Source organism: Camelus ferus, chromosome 11 (assembly GCF_009834535.1).
Source record: "Camelus ferus isolate YT-003-E chromosome 11, BCGSAC_Cfer_1.0, whole genome shotgun sequence".
In the NCBI taxonomy this organism is placed as follows: Eukaryota; Metazoa; Chordata; class Mammalia; order Artiodactyla; family Camelidae; genus Camelus; species Camelus ferus.
The window spans coordinates 16,552,474-16,571,070 of record NC_045706.1 but is presented as its reverse complement, the minus strand read 5'-3'; the positions used below and the strand labels follow the sequence as shown (position 1 = coordinate 16,571,070).

At 47.1% G+C, this 18,597-nt stretch overlaps 1 protein-coding gene and 1 pseudogene across 2 annotated transcripts in view; one reads left to right on the top strand and one right to left on the bottom strand.

Moving 5' to 3' along the window:
* LOC102515678 overlaps positions 1-5,101 on the bottom strand; it is a 38,157-nt pseudogene extending 33,056 nt beyond the window's left edge.
* Positions 5,102-13,283: 8,182 nt separating this feature from the next.
* The window catches only part of ACSL5 (acyl-CoA synthetase long chain family member 5), a 41,432-nt gene continuing 36,118 nt past the window's right edge, over positions 13,284-18,597 (top strand). Inside the window, exon 1 of one of the 2 annotated variants that reach the window (XM_006183509.3) lies at positions 13,284-13,438. The gene's annotated coding sequence lies outside the window, so the exon portion shown is untranslated. Of the gene's footprint in view, positions 13,439-15,757; positions 16,012-18,597 lie in introns of those variants that run through there. The other variant, XM_006183510.3, reaches the window with a different exon arrangement.

The following is an 18,597-nucleotide window of genomic DNA, read 5'->3' as shown; positions in this document are numbered from 1 at the left end:
TCCACGTACTGTGTTATTAGATATTCAAAACCACAGCCTGGAAGGCAGATGTCATTATTAGTCTCAGTTTTTGGGTAAAGAGTCTGAGATGGAGGGTGGTTAAACAAATCACCCCCAAGGTCCCACACTTTGTAAACAGCAGAACTAGAATGGAAGCCCGGGTGTCTGACTCTAAAGGCCACCTGACTTCTCATCTAATAACCTCTGTCCTCTTTGTGGACTTGGTGCAGATTTACAGGACCTCACCAGACCTCTGTGTGTGTGTTAGGAGTGTGGGGAGTGGAAGAAGAAGAGGAGAAATAAGAGGGAAAAAGTAAAGGCCAAACACAGATATCCTCAAGGAAGCGGGGAGGACACATGTTCAGGAGGACCCCTGTCAGACCTCTTCCTCTGTGGAGATGGGGCTGTGGAAGGGCAGCTCCCTCAGCCTTCAGTAGACTTGCTCTCGGAAGCTTTCATCTCCAGGGCCTTCTCCATAGGAGCTGGCTGTGATAAACACTGCCTCATAGACTGTGGGGAAGTGCGTCACCTTCTGGTCTGTCAATACTTCCTTCCAAAATCCGTCCTGAAAAGTAATGAAATAAAGGTAGCCGTTCTGTAGGACATACCCTGAACAAGGGAACTTTGTCAAAACAACATTGAATTTGAATTTCTACATTCTAACCCTTGGAAATACAATGGCTCTGGAAGGCGTGCCAGGCCAAGTCTGTGTTTTTTTCCTTAGCGTGGAAGCAATGGGAAAGGAAATCCAAAAAGTCAGTCATCAATAAGAAAAGCTTACCTGGGGCATTAAGCAGCTAAGATGCAGGAAACTTACCTTTTAACAATGGATGGCAGAAACCTGAAAAACTTAGGATTATCGATTCTCCATTTTCTGCTTGTGGCTTAGGTGGTTTTATTTTTTTTTTATTATCATTATTACCTATGTTATTACTGTTATGAAAGTAATACCCCCTCATTGTGTGTACACATGTGAAAGACAGTAAGATCTGCCCCAGTCTCCCGGTTGCTGCCTCCTGTTTGCTCTGAGAGGTATCTGAATGTTCTAGACGTGCAAAGAGGGGTGTCTGAGTGAGTGTGCTTTTTGTAAAGGGTACCGCACGATGATGCTGTTGTGCAGCTTGATTGTCTCAACTTAAGCCTATACTGAGAACATCTTAGGGAATGAATTTAAAGCAGCACGAATTCCATTGCCTGGACATGGTGTGGTCTATTTGTAGTCCTATATTTTTTCTGCACTATCGGCCAGTTGATACTTGATCATCAGGGTTTGGGGAGAAAGTGATGAGGGAGTAGGAAGGGTTTCCACTGTCACTCCTTCTCATCCTTCTCATCTGTCTGAAGACAGAGGTGAGAGGACACGTGAAGAGGAAGGGTAGACAGCAATGAACAGGGAAGGTAGGAGGGTGTCCTGGAAAGTCTGGTATAGGATTAGAATTCCAACTGGTTGCCCACTTGGGCCACTGAGACACTTTTGGCCGTCTGGAACCCTTTGTGATAAAAGTTATTATGCTGGAACGTTATTATGCATCTTCCTGTCCTCCCTTTTGCCCCATTCCTGTTTTTCAGGATCCTATAAAACAAGTTCCTTTTAAAAAGATAAAACTGCTGGAAAAATTATGCAGTGTGTCCATGACTAATGCAAGGGGCTTTTTTTTTTTTAGAAGCCTGCTGGTGTAGTGTGGTGGTTAAATGTATAGACACTAAGGCCAGCCCTCCTGATTTGACTGCTAAGTCTCCCTCATACTAGTTGTGTGGTTTTGGGCAAATCATTTTACGTCTCAGGGCCTCAGTTTCCTCATCTGCAAAGCGAGGAAAATAAAAGCATCTCCCCACAGGGTGGTGTGAGCTGAAATGGATTTTAGTATATCACGTGCTCACAGTGAGGCCCAGGACCCAGTACACACTCCACAAGGCAGCACCTCTGGGGCAAAGGGCCCCATCCCAGAGTCCAAAAGACCCAGTTTGGAAGACCAGCTGTGTCACTTAGGGATTCTGAGATCTTGGGTGAGGTTCCTTATTTATCTAAGCCTCAATTTTTTCATCTGTAAGTTGGAATGCTGATAATCTCTACCTTACAAGGCTGTTGGAAATATCGACTACAGTGATGCATGTAGATACTGCATGGACTGTCTGCCTCTTCGGGCTGCTGGGAAAATCTAGCACATGGGTGTATGTACAGTGTATCACTCGGTACTCATAGGAGGTACCTAGTACATTTCAGCCATCCCTGTCATTCTGGAAAGAACCAAACCACCTGCAAGTTGCCTCATTGAACCAGTGTGTGGGCCTCTCCAGGCCTTTGTTGGGGCTCAAACTAAGGTGGCTGTGGAAGAAAAGGAAGTAAGAGCTATTTGTGTTTGAGAGCCTTTGGGGAGGTCTCAGCTACCCTGCATGAGTGACAGTTCTTCCTCAACTGGTATTTGCTGACATTGACTACAGAGGGCCAGACTCCAGAGCCAGCAGCCTGGTTCAAGGCCTGGCTCCCCTCTCAGTAACTATACAAAGGAACTCTGATTAAGTGCTTTCAGCTCAGCCTCAGAATCCGATCTTTAGATGAGGACACACGATTGGCTGCCCTCTAGGCTTGTAGTGAGTATTCAGTGAGCTAATGCATCCGGCATGTTGCCAGTGCTTTGTACCTATTACCTCTTACTGCGGGGGCCATTTAGGGGCCATCGGCACCCACCTCCAACTGCTGCAAAATGATGAAGACGAATTCCCCAGTGTGGAGTCCCAGGTTCTCTGCAGCCAGCAGAATCATTTTGGCATCTTCTTAGCTGCAGATTAAGATGATAACTAAAAGAGAAAACAGTCAGCCAACAGGACATTGTCACATGCACACCTCTGTGCACATGCACACGCACGCACATGTTTTAAAGTCTAGCCTGAAGCCTCTGCAAATGAGACATGAGCTTTTTCTTTCCTTGAGCATGCTTTCCTAGGAAACAGGAATGCCTAAGCTGTTCCCTGAGCATATACTTCTCAAACCATGCCGGGAATATACACATGGGCAGATTTTGCCCTGCAGAACTGAAGTCTTCGCTGTGGCTCTTTCCCCAAGTACAAATTGAAAGAGTCTGAGACCACGTCTATGCTCTAGTTTCTTCATTTAATTGACTCACAGCAGCAGGTCTGGCTAGTGACTCATCATCAGGTCAGAGGAGCTGGCAGAGGACCTGGAATCGGGCACGTTCAGACTGTCTGCTTTGGGGCAGGGGGGGCAAGAAGCGGGCCGTGGTGTTTTTCTTCCGTCTAAACATGTCAGCATGGATTTTCAGGACACACAAATGAAATAGCGATTGATTTTTTTAAGTGAGATAAATTGAATTCTATTTATCTGAGCTCCAAACAGGTGCCAGGCAATGTGCTAAGCACAGGATACAGCAGTGAGCAAAAGAGAGGGCCCTCGTTCTCAGGAAGCCGACAGTCAGACAGACAATATACAAGTGAAGAGAGTGAAGAGATCATTCAAGATTCTAATTATGAAGGGGGAAAAGAAACTGTGATATTAACGTGGGGTCGGGGGGCAGCTCCACATGGAGAAGTCAACAAAGGCCCCTCGGAGGAGGTGGGCTCTGGGCTGAGTCTGGAGAGATCAGAGGAAGCCTCCTGTGGAAAGAGCACTGTTGGGGGTGCGAGGTGGGATTGCAGGTGGCACTCCAGGCCAAGGGATCAGCATGTCTCAAAGACCCAAGGCCAGAAGGAGCTTAGCTTATCTGAAGAACGGAATTAGTTACTAATTCATGCCAAAAAGAAAGTAGAGCCTTATAAGCACCACAACGAAAATGTTCACTCCCATATGTTGATCAGTGACTGTGTCCAGCACTTTCTAGGCATGACCTTATTTAATCCTCACTGTTCTGTGAGGTAGGCAACATTAGAGTGAGTGATGAGTCCGTGTACAACAGCACCAAGTCCAAACAATCAACAAGTTAGTTCATGAACATCAACAAGTTAGTGAGTGAACTAATGATATTGATTTGAAAGGTTTTCCTTAAAGAGAATGGTCTAATTGCATCTCAAAGAAATGATACCCTAGACCTACATAGTTATCCTTTATCACACTTAGTAGGAACTCAGTAAAGGAGCGCTCTAAATGGGTGTGTCATTGCTTAAGTCAGGATCTCAAGACTAGGATTCTGGTGAGGGTAGAGCACATGCTTAGCTTGCATCTGGTCCTGGGTTCAATCCCCAGTACCTCTGTTAAAATACATATGTATCGTCTTATAATAATGCCATCCAAGTCAAGAGATTCAAGTCTATACCATCATCTTTAAGACCACCCTTTCCAATGGATTCTGGGTGACAGGAGTTACAGGTGTTTTTTTCCTCTCTTTGCTTAATTTTCGCATTTTTTATCTTCATGTCTTTGCAACAAGGAAGAAAAGTGAAAATTTTAATTAAAAGTGAACTCTACAGACTTGCATTTGCAGAGTGAAAGCACAGGGGGTTAAACTTATGCTGTCTGAATTCCCAGATCGGGAGCACTTCACGCTGGTCTGGGCCCTCACACTTACAGGCACACGGCCTACCCCTGTGGGACCTAACTATTCTCTGCTGAGCTCAGCTCCTTCTATTTCTCCATTGGCCTCAGAGGGAGAGAGAGACAGAGATGTGGTGTTCCAGGCAATGGTGATCATCAGCTGGAAACCGCTGCCATGGTTACAGGCCTACCCACTTTGTGCAAAGTGCTTGATTGGCTGGAGTAGCAAAGTTGGAGGTTAAAACCCACTTACGGAGATTGGTAGGGACTGTGGCTGCTGGAGAGGGCGCGCTGTTCTCCCCTTTGCTTCTCCAGCTCCGCTCTCTTCTAGGAGCTTCTTATGCCTGCAAGTTACTAGTCCGTGGTGGTTGATGGGGGAAGCCACGTTGTCTCATCCCACGATGCTTTGGAACAAAAGAGATCTGTGCTTGGTTCCCAGAGGTGCAGAGCTCGGTTCCCTCGGTCAGTGGGCCTAGCACTTTGATTCCTACATACTTTATCCCATCTCTGTTTCCTAAAAAGATAATTACAGAGGATTCTTTCTTCCCAATTTATAGTTTTCTCACTGCTGACCAGCTGGGCCATAAACCGGGTATAGGGCCAGCTGTTCGGCATCTGAGATCAGATAAGATAAGCCGTATCCAGGGTGATGGAGCTGTTTTCCTCCCTTCCTACTTCCCCTTCCCTCCCTCCAATTTGTAAATCTGTATGTGGCCTGATCATATTTAGAGAAAAAGTAAAGATTTGGAACAATGTGGGTTGGAACTTCTCCAAAAAGCGAGAAGCAGAAAAAGATGTTTGGCGCACTTGGAATGCAGTGAGGTGAGCCTGGCATCGCCTTCAGGGAAGGGCAGAGGGGGAGGCAGCCGTCACTCCTGCCTTCACACTCACACCTTCCTCATCTGGGAAGAGTCATCAGCCTCAGGCTTCCGGAGTGAATGGCTGTATCTGAGCCTCCGTGTTCTCATCTATGAAGTGGGAAGGTGGTCGAGAGCAAAGACTTCTGACCTTACTAGCTTCCTGCCCTAAAATCCTAGGACTCTGGTGCATTTACACCCAAGCAAGTACTCCATGCTCGGTGATGGCAACAAATTTCTTTCCAGGTCTCTCTGACAGGTTCCCCAGGGGAGCATTCCTGAAGGTCTACCAACCACCCCAGAGGAAAGAACAAGTTAAAGGAGGCTGTTACCTGTCAGGGAGTGAACTTCAAACTGCCCTGCTGTGTTCTCAGCTCTTGCAAATAGTTATGATGCAGGCATTTAGAAAAAAGCTCTTAGTAAGTAAATGTTTGAAGAGCCAAAGGAAAGTAAATGTTGAACTTGTACAAAGAGAGAGACTGTGTTTCTTAGAACTGCACAGAGCAAATTCCTTGGATCCAAAGGTGCTCCTCTAGGTAACTATGCACATTCTATTCCTAGAAGGCTGAGGATGGGCCACTGACCTTGGCTTACTTTTTTTTTTTTTCATTTTCACATTCTTTTTCACCATAAGTTACTACAAGATATTGAATATAGTTTCCTGTGTTTTACAGTGTGAATTTGTTGCTTATCTATTTTATATATATTAATTAGTATCTGCATATCTAAAAATCCCAATTTATCCCTTCCCACACCTTTCTCCCCCATAACCATAAGTTTGTTTTCTATATCTGTCAGTCTGTTTCTGTTTTGTAGAGAAGTTCATTTGTCTTTTTTTTTTTAGATTCCACATATAAGTGATATCATATGGTATTTTTCTTTCTCTGTCTGACTTACTTCACTTAGAGTGATGATCTCCAGGTCCATCCATGTTGCTGCAAATGGCATTATTTTATTATTTTTTATGGCTGAGTAGTATTCCATTGTATAAATATACCAAAACTTCTTTATCCAGTCCTCTGATGATGGACATTTAGGTTGTTTCCATGTCTTGGCTATTGTAAATAGTGCTGCTATGAACATTGAGGTGCAAGTATCTTTTTGAATTAAGGTTCCTTCTGGATATATGCCCAGGAGTGGGATTGCTGGATCCTATGGCAAGTCTATTTTTAGTCTTTTGAGGAATCTCCATACTGTTTTCCATAATGGCTGCACCAAACTGCATTCCCACCAGCAGTGTAGGAGAGTTCCCTTTTCTCCACACCTTCTCCAGCATTTATCATTTGTGGAGTTTTTAATGATGGCCATTCCGACTGATGTGTGATGATACCTCATTGTAGTTTTGATTTGCATTTCTCTGATAATTAGTGATATTGAGCATTTTTTTCATGTGCCTATTGGCCTTTTATATGTCTTCATTGGAGAATTGCTTGTTTTTAGGTTTTCTGCCCATTTTTGGATTGGGTTTTTTTTTTATTATAAAGTTGTATGACCTTGGCTTTCTGATGAGGACACGCTGCTTGTTATGAAAAGGTTTATGTGAGGGAGGAGATTCCTCCCTACTGGGGACACTGCCTGTCCCCTACGTACTTCAAGACCTTGACATTCATCCTGTGCTGCTGAAACAGACGCCTCCTCCAGCCTGGCACGTGTTGCTCTCTTTCACACCTGTTTTTACCAGGAAGGGGTTTTTGATGCCTGAGTGGTTGCTTTTGACAACCTGGAAATTCTCACCAGTCCTCTCAAGTTCTCTTCTGGCTACAGATATAATCTGAAGTGTAGCAGGTGGGTCTGGCCCAAAGGCCACATTTCCGATCTGCAGATTTATTTTGTGGGCTTGGATCCTGCCTCCCAGATGACTGCCCCCCAATTAACTTTCTCATGAAGAGCAGAAAGCTTCCAGAAACTTGCAGGGAAAGAGGTGCAGCTACCTGCTCAGTAACCACAGATACTATATGATCAACAGTATGGAATGACTTTCCAAGCCACTTTCTGTCATATTTGAAGTGTTCCAAGAACACCTTGGTTGTCACAGTGTCCCATACACTGAGCAAAGAATATGTCCCTGCCTTAATGTATCTTTCTCTGGTGATTACACATTTCCGACCCGTAAGAATGATGCGCTTCTCTGTCAGAGCCAACTGGGGGCCTGCGTGGCACCAAGCTTGTCGTCGGGGCAGCGGCTCTCTGGTGGGTAGTGTCTAAAACAAAGCAGGATGTCCCTCTGGCTTCTCCACCCTCTTCAGCTTCTTGTCCTGAGAGACCAGAACTCCTCCCACTTCCTGGTGTTTCCGCTCTGGCTCTGCTCCTGTTAAAAGCCCCTAAATAGCTCTCCACCCAGGCCCTCGGTGTCGTTCTCCCCGGCTGTGAGCCCAGGGAACCGAGGATGAAAAGTGGATGATGTCTTTAAAGGCTTGGCGGGGGGAGGGGAGGTGTGGGCATCGCTCCCCCAAAGTGCTGATGTCCCAGAGTTCTCCCACACCCTCCCATCAGAGGCAGTGTCGCAGAATGGTGAGGAGCGCAGGTTTGGAAGGAGATTTCAGCTGGCTGGGACAAGTTTTGTACTGTCTGAACCAGGATTTCCTCATTTTTAATTACCCTGATGAGCTCATGTGAGGATTCGATGAAGTGATAGATGTTAAACACTCAGATGGTGCCTGACACGGAACAGCAGTCAGTGAACGGTAGCAGTTTTCTAATAAGGAACTATTGCTTCAGTCAGGAAGATCATGACCTCTGTTGAATGAATGCTGTGTAAACCCAACAGAACAAACTATTGCTGTTACAGAACCCAGAAGAACAGGTCAAAGATCACTGTCCTCAAGTTCACCCAGAAGTGTAACATGTTCACTGCGGACCCTGGATAACACCACCTTTCACTTGTATCCTCTAGGCATGAAGGCAGAGGACCTCTGGTCTAAATCAGTGTTGTCCAAGGAAAATAGAGTGTGAGCAACTGATGTAATTTTAAAATTCATTGCAGTGGGCACATTTAAAAGATTAAAAGAAATAAGTCAGATTACTTACCTAGTGAATCCAAATACAAGCATTTCAACATGTAATCAATATTTTAAAAAGTGAGATTTCTATGTTATTTTCTTCATATGAAATCTCCAGAATTTGTGTGTGTACTTTGTACTTACATCTTAGTGCAGACTTTATTTCAAGTGCTCAGTAGCCAGGTGTAGCTACTAGTTACAGAGCACGTCTAAACCTTCACTCTGAGGTGTGCATCTAATCTGATGGGAAATGGGGGGGGGAGTTGTTGAAGATTCTGGAAATTCTGAGCTGACGCCTCTCTGGAGACCTTTACCCTTTCCATTTGATTCTTTTTGGGGGGGAGGGAGAGGTAATTAGGTTTATTTATTTATTTTTAAATGGAGGTATTAGAGATTGAACCCAGGACCTCGTGCATGCTACGCATGCGCTTTTCCACTGAGCTCTACCCTCCCCCACCCCCATCTGATTCTTAAATGCTCTTGGGAAGCTCTTGCTGATAAAGGAACAAGTTTCACTTGTCACTGTGTTCCAGCCTTGTTGACGTCATGACCCTGAGAATAACAGTATTTAGATGACACACTGAGTCCCCTAGATGAGGCTGGCCCTGAGCCCACCCAGCTCTGCGAGGGCTGAGGCATCAGTGATTCTCGGGCCACCAGTGAGCCACGGCTCTCTGGTTGGGAAGCTCAGATCGACTGCTCTGCATGTGTTGTTTGGAAGAGGGAAGTAGAGGAGGAGTATCTGGGGTTGAGGGAAGCTTTTCATTCCAATCTGTGCAAGCACCATTCTTGTCAACCAAGTCCTCATGCTTAGGTAACACTTCCTTCCCACAGAGAGTGAGCAAGTGGCCTCAAGAGCTCAAGTGCCCCAGCTATTGCTGTCAGGGACTTGGGCTGAACAAAACAAGCTGCTCCAGACACTGAGCTCTGGGGTCAGCTTCTCCTCTGTGCACGGTGATGCCCCGAGGTGCAGGGCTGACAGCGGGGCCCCGAATAGCGCTGTGGCCGCTCTCAGCGCAGCAGACAGTGCAACAGGAAGAGCTGGGGGTTGCACCGCTAAAAGATGTGGTCCATTGCCCCCCTCCACCCCCACCCCACCTTCAGCAAGTGAAGCAAGCCTCTGTGTGGGAAATGAGCTCAGCGTCAAGAAGTGTGTCTAGGGAGGCCCTTCTGAAGAGGGAAAGGAGAGCTGTGGTTCCACCCTTGGTATCAGGCCCATGTGGCTGACATTGGGTTCTCCTTCCTCTAGAGCAACATTCGTATTCTTTGAAATGTCAGTGAAGGATCCCAAGAGAAGTGCACACGTAAACAGCCAAGACTGCAAAGGGCTCATGGGATGAATCATCCTTAATCACAGATATGTGCTTGGATTCTGGACTTCAGACCCCCTGGGCTCAAAATCTGACCCTATGACTCTGCCACCTGTTAGCCACATGATTTGGGCAAGTTCATTTGACCCCTCTGAACTTCTCCTCTTCTGTAAAATGATGATAATAACTTCTTCATAGGGTTGCTGTGAGATTAAATGAGATATTGCACAGCTCAGTGCAGCGCGGCCACGTGGGAAGTGCTCAGCAACATTCACAATTGTGATCATCTTGAAGGCCTTCATGACACGAGAACCTAAGGCTGCTTCTCTGTGAGGTGTACTTTGAGTGCCATTAGCCTTTTGAAACATCAGATAACCAGGCAAGGGGTGGGAATGGAATTCTGATCATTGGAATGGCCAGTTACGGCACCCTTGTTAAGAGTCGAAGGAACTTCGTCCCTTCCTTTTCACATCTCAGGAGAAGGGTAAATTTCAAAGTCAGCTCTGCCATGTGGGAAGCTAAAGGTTGGTACATCCTAGCTTTGGTTTTGCCCACTTTCTGTCATCACAGCCTCTGCCCTGCTGTAGAGATAACTCTAGGGAGGAACAGCACCTCTCTTTCCTCTCTGATTCATCATTGCTGAGCCAACATGAGTAGATTCGTAGTAGTAGTATATCTCTAGGACCCTGCTTCTCTTTCTTCTTGGGTCATGTTATATGACGTCTAAAGACTTGGACTAGCGGTCAAAACAGCCTCAGATCCTTCCTAAAGAAGTGCTCCCCATGCCCCACAGGTCCCAGCTACGCCACACTCTAGTGCTTTTCTTCCTCCTCCTCATCTCCACCTGTCTGCTTTGCCCTCACCCGGAATGCTGACCAGGAGCATTGTTGAGTAGCTGTTCCACAGTAACTGACTCCAATGAAACATTCTAAGGCAGAGGAGCCAGAGGTGCAAGATGAATCGTCTGGATTCTGAGGGCAGAGGTTTTATTAAAAGGAGAGATTCCACTTTTCCCTAGAAGGACTTCACGAAGGTTCAGTGATGTCTGGAATCTGGGAACACCCCAAAGATCTTTAAATCGCATTTGGTGCCCCGACTGCTTCGTGCCTCTCAGCCTGCTCTGACATCTCCTTTGCCATCAGTCGTGCTCCTGAAAGAAGGTCTCCTTTCCAGGATCAAGCTACAAATCACCCGGCTTTGCCAAATAGCCTGAAATTAGTTTTAAAGAAATGCTTGGCCCCATCATCATCATCATCTTCATAGGAAGGTAACGTACCTGCTTTGAGCTTCTATCTTTTCATCCGTATAAATCGTAACTTCCTGGTAGATTGACTGTTAGGACAGAATGAAATCCTTGTCATGGAGCCTGGGTATTGGCAGCCACCAAAGTTTTGGATGGTGAAAATGCTGCCCCCACATATATCGCCCAGGTGTGTTAAGAGTTAGTCTGGAAGTGTTTCATAAACTGGGAGGAGCTAGAGCAATGCACAGTGGCGCTGTGTGAAGTTGGCCTGCTGAGGTGTTTCACTGCTCTCAGAAACAGGGAAAACCTGGTTTCCGCTTCCAGAGAGCTGCCAGTCCTATCGTAAGAGGTACCTGGGCTGTTTTGAGGCTGTCTTACAAAACTCTGGAATGTTAAACCCTTGATCAGGAGACGGCGTGCCTGCTGGGTTCTGGATTTCCCTCTCCTGCAAGATCAGTGCTTCATCTATCCAGCTGGTTCACCTTTCAGTGGGTCTCACGTGCCTTTGAGAATAAAGTTAAGGTTGTTAGATCAGGTGATGCCCCCTCCATACACACCCTCACGTGGGTTGTCTAGCTGGGATGCTGTCAGCTCTGATTTACACTTACATAAAGGAGAAGAGCGAGTGGCAATGCCCACCGGCTGCTGCCAAAGCACCTGGGACGTGGCCTTCCCACTGGCCTGAGTAACTCCTTTTACAGAACGCGTCATGAGTTCCGCTCTTTGTCAAGTTGTCCTCCCCACTGCAGGGTCACCATAGCCAAAGCTACCCAGTGCGCTGTTCCTTTAAGCAGTTCAGCAGTGGAGCCCACTGAGGACTGGGTGGCTGCTTGGGGCAGTGGCGCTCCTTGTTTGGTCCCAGAACCAGCAGCATCCACATCACCTGGAATTGTTAGAAATGCAGGTTCTCAGGCCCTAACCCAGTCCTGCTAAATCTGAAACTCTGGCACTGGCCCCGCAATCAGTGCCACACACTCTCCAGGGGATTATGATTATCACTGAAGTTTGGGAGCCACAGGCTTGGAGCATCTTGCTGTCTGGCAAGGGTGGCGCCTGCAGATCATTCGGTAGGTTGCTGCTTAACACAAGCTGACATTAACCCAATCAAGTGGGTCTCCTGCCCCCAGGTCTCACCGAACTGTATCTCCTTTAGCCACCTCTAGAAGCCTTTTCTTTCAGGTCCTAGGGCAGGACTAGGGCTCCATGGCAAGAAGTGACCTTCAGGAGTTGATGCACCTACAACCTGAATGAGAATCTGGCCGAACAAAACCTCTGTGTCAATGAGGTAGCCACTCTTCCCTGCGGAGTCAGCAGGAAGTGGTACTGACTTCTAATTTTGATGCAGACCATCTGACCAAATACAGTAAGAAGAAGCCTAACACAGCATTTCCATGAATTGCTACAGGCCTGATACTCAGAAGGTATCGAGGGTTTAAGATCCGCTGGTGGTTGAAGGAACACTTACCAACAAGCCGCAGCACGTGGGGGCAAAGGCACCGCGGTGGTTGTCTGGGGCTCCGGGTCAGGTTTTGCCTTGACTACTAACTCACTGTGTGATTCTAGGTGATTTCTTTCACCTGGAAAGGCCTCCTTGGCCTTACCTGTAAAACAGAGGTTGCAAACCATCTCCTGAGGCTCTTGCACCTCCATCCAGCGTTTTTGTTTAGTGATGATGCATTGCAGGCTTAAAGATTTTGGACTTGAGAATGGTGACTAGTGACTTTAAAATGGAAAGACAGAGGAGGATAGGCTGGACAGTGATGCAGTAGCAACCCTGCCTCTGCCAGCACTTGCTAAGCCGTAGGTGGTGCAGGCTGTATCCATGATTCTGCCTGCATCCTAAATACGGCCCAGCCACGCTTGTCCCGCCATCTAGATTCTAGAGTGATTTGCCTTATTTGGTCGTCTTGGAGACATTCTGATTCTGGAGGAGTCACTTGCCCCTTCCAGGAGAAGGCTCATCTCTAAATGCAGACCTCTGCTTATCTGAATCTTAAAGTTATAGCTGTAGCTAGTCAGAGTGGCTTCTCATTTTTTCTCTCACCCTTAACTCAAGGAGCACTTTTTTCCTCTTGTTACCTAGACCTTCCTCTTCCTGTCACAGTCTCAAGGATTCTGCCCAAAAAGCAGATGCAAAGCCCGGTCTGACCCCTTCCCTTCCCCTGAGGTACGGGCTTTATGAAAGCTTTTGCTTGTTAAATGTTAGCTTTCTGAGCTGAGGGCTCTCTCTTTTTCTTTCTCTAAAGCCCATTGCATAACAATCTCATGTTTTAACCTTCTGCCAAATCCTATACTTCTCACTGTTGGGGGTTACTACAAGTGTTTAAACAGGCAACTTCTACCTTTGAACCTCTATTGCAACAGGTTCAAAGGTTCCAGGAGAGCTGGTTAGCCGCTCAGGACAGTACGCATTGGCTTCAGCTGTGGCCCCATCTCTGGCACTGAGGAGAGGGCAGGGGTGCCTGAATGTGGTACTGAAACCAGCACAGCCAGCTGTGAGGGGTGGGTTTCCTGGACCCCGGAAGTGAAAGTATTCTCACCAGGTAAGCTCTAATAATGCTACCTGCTCTATAGTTTGTGTATTGTGGGATAGCGGAGATGGGGGTGACTGGGGAGAAGAAAGTGGGACGTGTCTAATTTGCAGCCTAAGGCTGTTCTACAACGTGAAATAACATTTGGTTGAGTAGTAATCTCAGCTGACTTGCGCGAGAGGGAAACTAAAAATCAGCTGAAAAGGGGTGGAGACATCGAAGGGATCTGAATGCTGGCAGGAGATGGGCTTGGAAGAAGAGTTGTTTATTTCACTAACTTCCAATAAAACAGACTTAAAAACTTTAAGAGTTATAGCTGAAGCCAGGATGTGGGTCTCCTTCATCTCCCATGTAGAAACTATATCAACGAGGGTGGGCATAGCTCAGTGGTTGGGTATGCACTTAGCATGCACTAGGTCTCAGGTTCAACTCCCAGCAACTCCATTAGAATGAATAAACCTAATGACCTTCCCCACCCAGAAGGAAGGAAAGAAGGAAAGAAAGAAAGAAAGAAAGAAAGCGTTGTCTGTATCAAAATAATTAGAAGAAAAAGAAAGAGAGAAAAAAAGATGTCTGTATCAGTACAATTAGACAGGCCATCCATCAGCTGCTGCTGGCGGAGATTCCCACTTGGAAGGGAAGCCTTGGCAGACTTCCTGTTCGGTGCTGGGGTCCATACTCGATGTGTGACACGCTCCCCTCATTGGCTCACCACCTCCTGTAGGTGGTATCGTTTCCATTTCATGGGTGAGTAATGTGCCTCTGGGCTATTGAAACAGCTCGGCCTTGGCAGCATAGCTGGGAGGAGGCGGGGCTAGAAGTTGAGTCCTGATCAGTAGGTCACTACAGCCTGCTGCATGATGGAGAATTCTTGGGTGTTGTGAAAACCTTCCAACACTCCTTCAAATCTTGGGGGTGTCCCTCGTGCAGGTAGGATTGAACAGGAATATAACTCTGCTCTATAGCTTTAGAATGACCCAGACCCTTCTGAGCTTGAGCATTTGATCCTGGAGGAAACCCATCTTCTCCTGGCCCTAAGCTCTTCGTCTGGTTGGTAAAAGAAGACAGCATTCAGGGAAGAGCCCAGCAGCGGCATTAGAGTGGCCGGGACTTGACACCCACCCTCTGCCCTCTGCTGAGGGAGCTGCCTCTTGGGGAGATGAGCTTGGAAACTAGGCAAAGCCAAGTGTTCCTCCAGCCATGAGATGACCCACAAGATGGAAAGGCCGGGGTGGGGGGACCCTCATCTTCCTTATTTCATCTTTTCCCATGTCTAAAGTGGGCTCCTGTGAGACCAAGGGGACAAGCTCTTATGTTCCCTTTCTGTGGCTTTCATAGTTAGAGGCTTTTAGGACCTCCTCTGTGTAGAGAGAAGGAACCCTAATCTAACTCTAGGAAAGAGCCAGGCTCAGGCTGGATTTACTGTGAGCCTCCTTGGAGGACCAAGGCTGGGGAAAGTTCTGCTTAAATTCCAGGGCATCTGAGAGGTACGGGGAGGGGTTGAGGCAGAAATTTGAGACTGGAAGCTCCCACGCCCTTCTGTGGCCACAGCCTTAGGTGAATCCAACTACAGGCCCTGATGCCCTGTGGACCAATCCCCAAGACCCTTTTAGGGCATCTGCGCATTCGAAGCAGTTTTTATAATAATACCAAGAAGTTATTTGCCTTTCCCACTGTCATCATCTCACATGTGTCCAACGGAGTTTTCCAAATGTTCCAAGACATGCGATCACTCTGACAGCTAATGGCATATGTGCTTGCAGATTCTTGATTTTAAAATGTCCCACTTTTAATCTGGGAGAGGAGCAAGGTAGCAGAATACACTTTTAATTTCAAGTTTCTGGTATGAAAAGGATGAGCTGACATGTCAGAGGAGAAGAAACAACCCTGCACCCCTGTGCCCGTCGTTCCCTGGTGTGCTTGTTTTGTTGGCTTTATCAGAACTGCTTCAGGGACTGGGGCAGGCTCACTGGAGGCTGGAGAGAGGGTGACATGGTGCATGGCTGGCTGGCGATGCTGGCTGGACCGGGCTGGCCTCCAGGTGTCCCCACGGACTTGGGAAGGATGTGAGGGCCGAGGTGCCCTCTGGCTGGACCTTCCTGTCCTGGGATCCAGCAGGGAGTCTCCCCTCTCTGACACTGGTGGTCCCTCTCTTTTAGTTTTCGGTCTTGGTTGAGACGTAGTCAGACAGACAGGGAAAGGGTAAGCCATGTGGCTGCAGGCTGGCTTCTGTATCAGCCCTCAGGGGCTGGTGGTAAAGGCTTTGAAACGGAGCCAGAGAAGCTCTGGCGGCTTTTCTCCCGGTCAGAACGCTTCCACTTTCAGTTGTGAAAGAAAAACCAGGAAGTGAAGTCCCCGAGCACGTTAGAAGCCGGTCATGGCCTGACTCCTGACTCGGGGCTGTTCAGACAGGGGCTGACGGCTCAGAACTGGGGACCTTCAGCCTGCAGGGATGCTCTGAAGCCCCCCTGTCCCTGGAGGAACCAGGGGTGAGAGGAGAGGACAGGGGCTCACGTGCCAGGAAGAATTCTGAGCCAGGAGGCCCCATTTGCTGGAAGCACTGAGAGATGCAAGGCCCTGGCAGGGTAAGGGGGACATCTGGAGGGGGTGTTTCACCAGGGGTCTCATGGGCGTGGGGCAGAGACCCGGTGGGGGGGGGGGGCATTTGGACCTCTGACTCTGTCGAATCTGGAGCTTGCTGTGTCCCAGGCACGTGTCATTGCTCTCTTCCACGCTGGTCTCTAAGGGGCTCCTTTGAACCCTCCTCACCAGGAGGGGCGATGGGAAGGAGGACTGTGAGGTGTGGATTGTATTTCCTTTCTCCTGCCTCTCTTGGAGGAGGGGAAACACCATCCAGACCCCCTTCTATGGTCTTGAGCCTCTTCCATGGCTCCCCTATTAGGCAGGAGGTTGCCCTCAAATTTCCTGATGGATTTTGAGTCCTTCCCAGGGGAAGAGCTGCCAGGTGAGTAGTGGACGGAATGGTTTCTGGATGGAGTTGGATCTGTTTAGAGGGCAGGGCCACAAGCTGAACGTAAGGTGAACTTCCAAGGACCTTCAAGGAGAGAGCGTTGGGAAGGGGCTCAGCGTTTGGACTGGCCACCTTCTGTGGGCATCTGTGTTTGTGGTGGTTTGAAAAGGGGATCGAATCTATAGCTCCAGCTTGTAGAAAATCAGTATTCTCTAATACCGAGGCAGTCTCAACAAAAAAGAAAAAAAAAAGAAAAGAAAAAGAAAAAGAAATTGAACTAAATTTAATTTAAAAATGAAAGATTAGTTCAGTTAAAAAAAAAAAAGGGAGTAATTGGTTTTGCTTGATTTCTCCCTCTGAATTCCAGCATGGGAGTTACTTTGTGGTTGTTCCCTCCAATGGACAAGCGTTTGAGGTGAATGCAGAATAGTCTTGGGAGAGGCATACTGAAAATCTTGTAGGCATCACTTGTGTGCTTCCCATAATAAAAGGAACAAAAGCTGAAATAAAATAAGGGTCACAAATACTTATAAAAAAGGCAGGCAATATAGCTGAGTAAACCAGGTGATATATAGTAAGATGCCAAAGGCAGGGACCCTGGCAAAGTACAAGGCAGGCACACCCCATATAAACATATTCCAATTAATATTTTTTTAACCAACATTATCCAGATGAAACAGACTACTTCAGCCAAGCATTTGTTGAGGTCCTGACCTAAAATAGTTTTTTTCTCCCAGGTTCTATTTTAACACTTTGGGGACAAAGACACCTAAAATATTATCACTGAGTGTATCACTGAGTGCCTGAGCACTAGTGGGCGCCGCAGATGCTAAAGGGAGGAGGCTGGGGCTCAGGGAAGGAGAGAGGGTCAGGCAACGAAGGGGGAGAGGAAAGAGGAAACCAGTTAAGCACCAGCTCATAGTGGGTACGTTTACATTTCATTAAGGCAATCTTAGGAGGTAGATGGTTGAGAGAGTAGGCTCAAAGAGGTGAAGCAACTTTCCCAAGATCACAAAGCAGCCAGTTACCAACTGGAATTGAAGCTGCAGTCAGTGTGATGCTAAAAAGCCACGTTCCATCCAGTCGTGTGTAAAATTAGCCTTTCTTCAGATTTCCTCGAAATTTTCAGTTGTAATAAGATTCTTGTGTATGGTGAGCTGGACAGATACTGACTTCGTATATTCATTAGGGACTTTTCAGGTTGACTTTTTCCTAGAACTGCAAATACTGCAGCTGCCATTCATTGAATATTTACTGGGGAGGAGGGACAATGCTGTGCTTGCTGTTTATCTTTTATCTTTTGATCTTCGAAACAGTCCTACGAGGTAGGTACGTTTTTTCATAGATAGGGAAACCAAGGCTTAGAAACAAAGAAACTGGACCAGGTACAAAGGATTGGAGCTGGAATTTGAACTCTGGTTCATTTAGTTCTGAAGGCAAACTGTGCCTTGTTTTTTGATGAGTCTAGTTTAGTGCATGGGCTAAAGCCATTTTCTTCTGAAAATCCATAGAAATGGAAAGCTCTCGACCTGTGGCTGTCAGGGTGTGGGAGGAAAGACGAAAGAGGCAGTGACTGCTTACTGGGTAGGGGGTTTCCTTGGGGGTGTCGTGGCAGTATTTTGAAACTAGATAGAGGTGGTGGTTGCACAACATTGTGAATGTACTAAATGCTACTGAATCATTCACTTTAAAATCATTAATTTTATGTTCTGTGAATTGTACCTCAAAAAACCAAACCAAACCCTCCCACTTTTAGGCAGGTGAATTCCCAAACCAGGATTTGGCAATTTTTTAGAAACCAGGAATGAGGTTTCTGTTTCTGTCTGTCTCATAGGACTGGCAAGCAGAGGAACTGACCCTCCTTTGGGGTGCGGCCTCAGGTGACTCTTGTATCTGGTGGCACCCTGCGAGGGTGACGTATCCCCAGCAGCCCTGAGGTCAGCCATCACTGCTTTAACCTCACTCTGCTATAAATGCATGCAGGTCTGTTTCTCCCCTACGTGACCATGCATCCTGAGATCAGAAGTGGCCTCTCTCGTTCTTCCCCCGGCACAGGGCCTGGTACTCCCCAGGCTCTTAATTCATGCTTTTTGGATAAATACGAGCCTTGGAGTTTGAGAGGTCAGGCAGCCCTTGTACTGCTGTGGGCATGGTATCCTCCGTCTTTGGGGGAGATGTTAAGACCTTTGTGTGTGAGTTG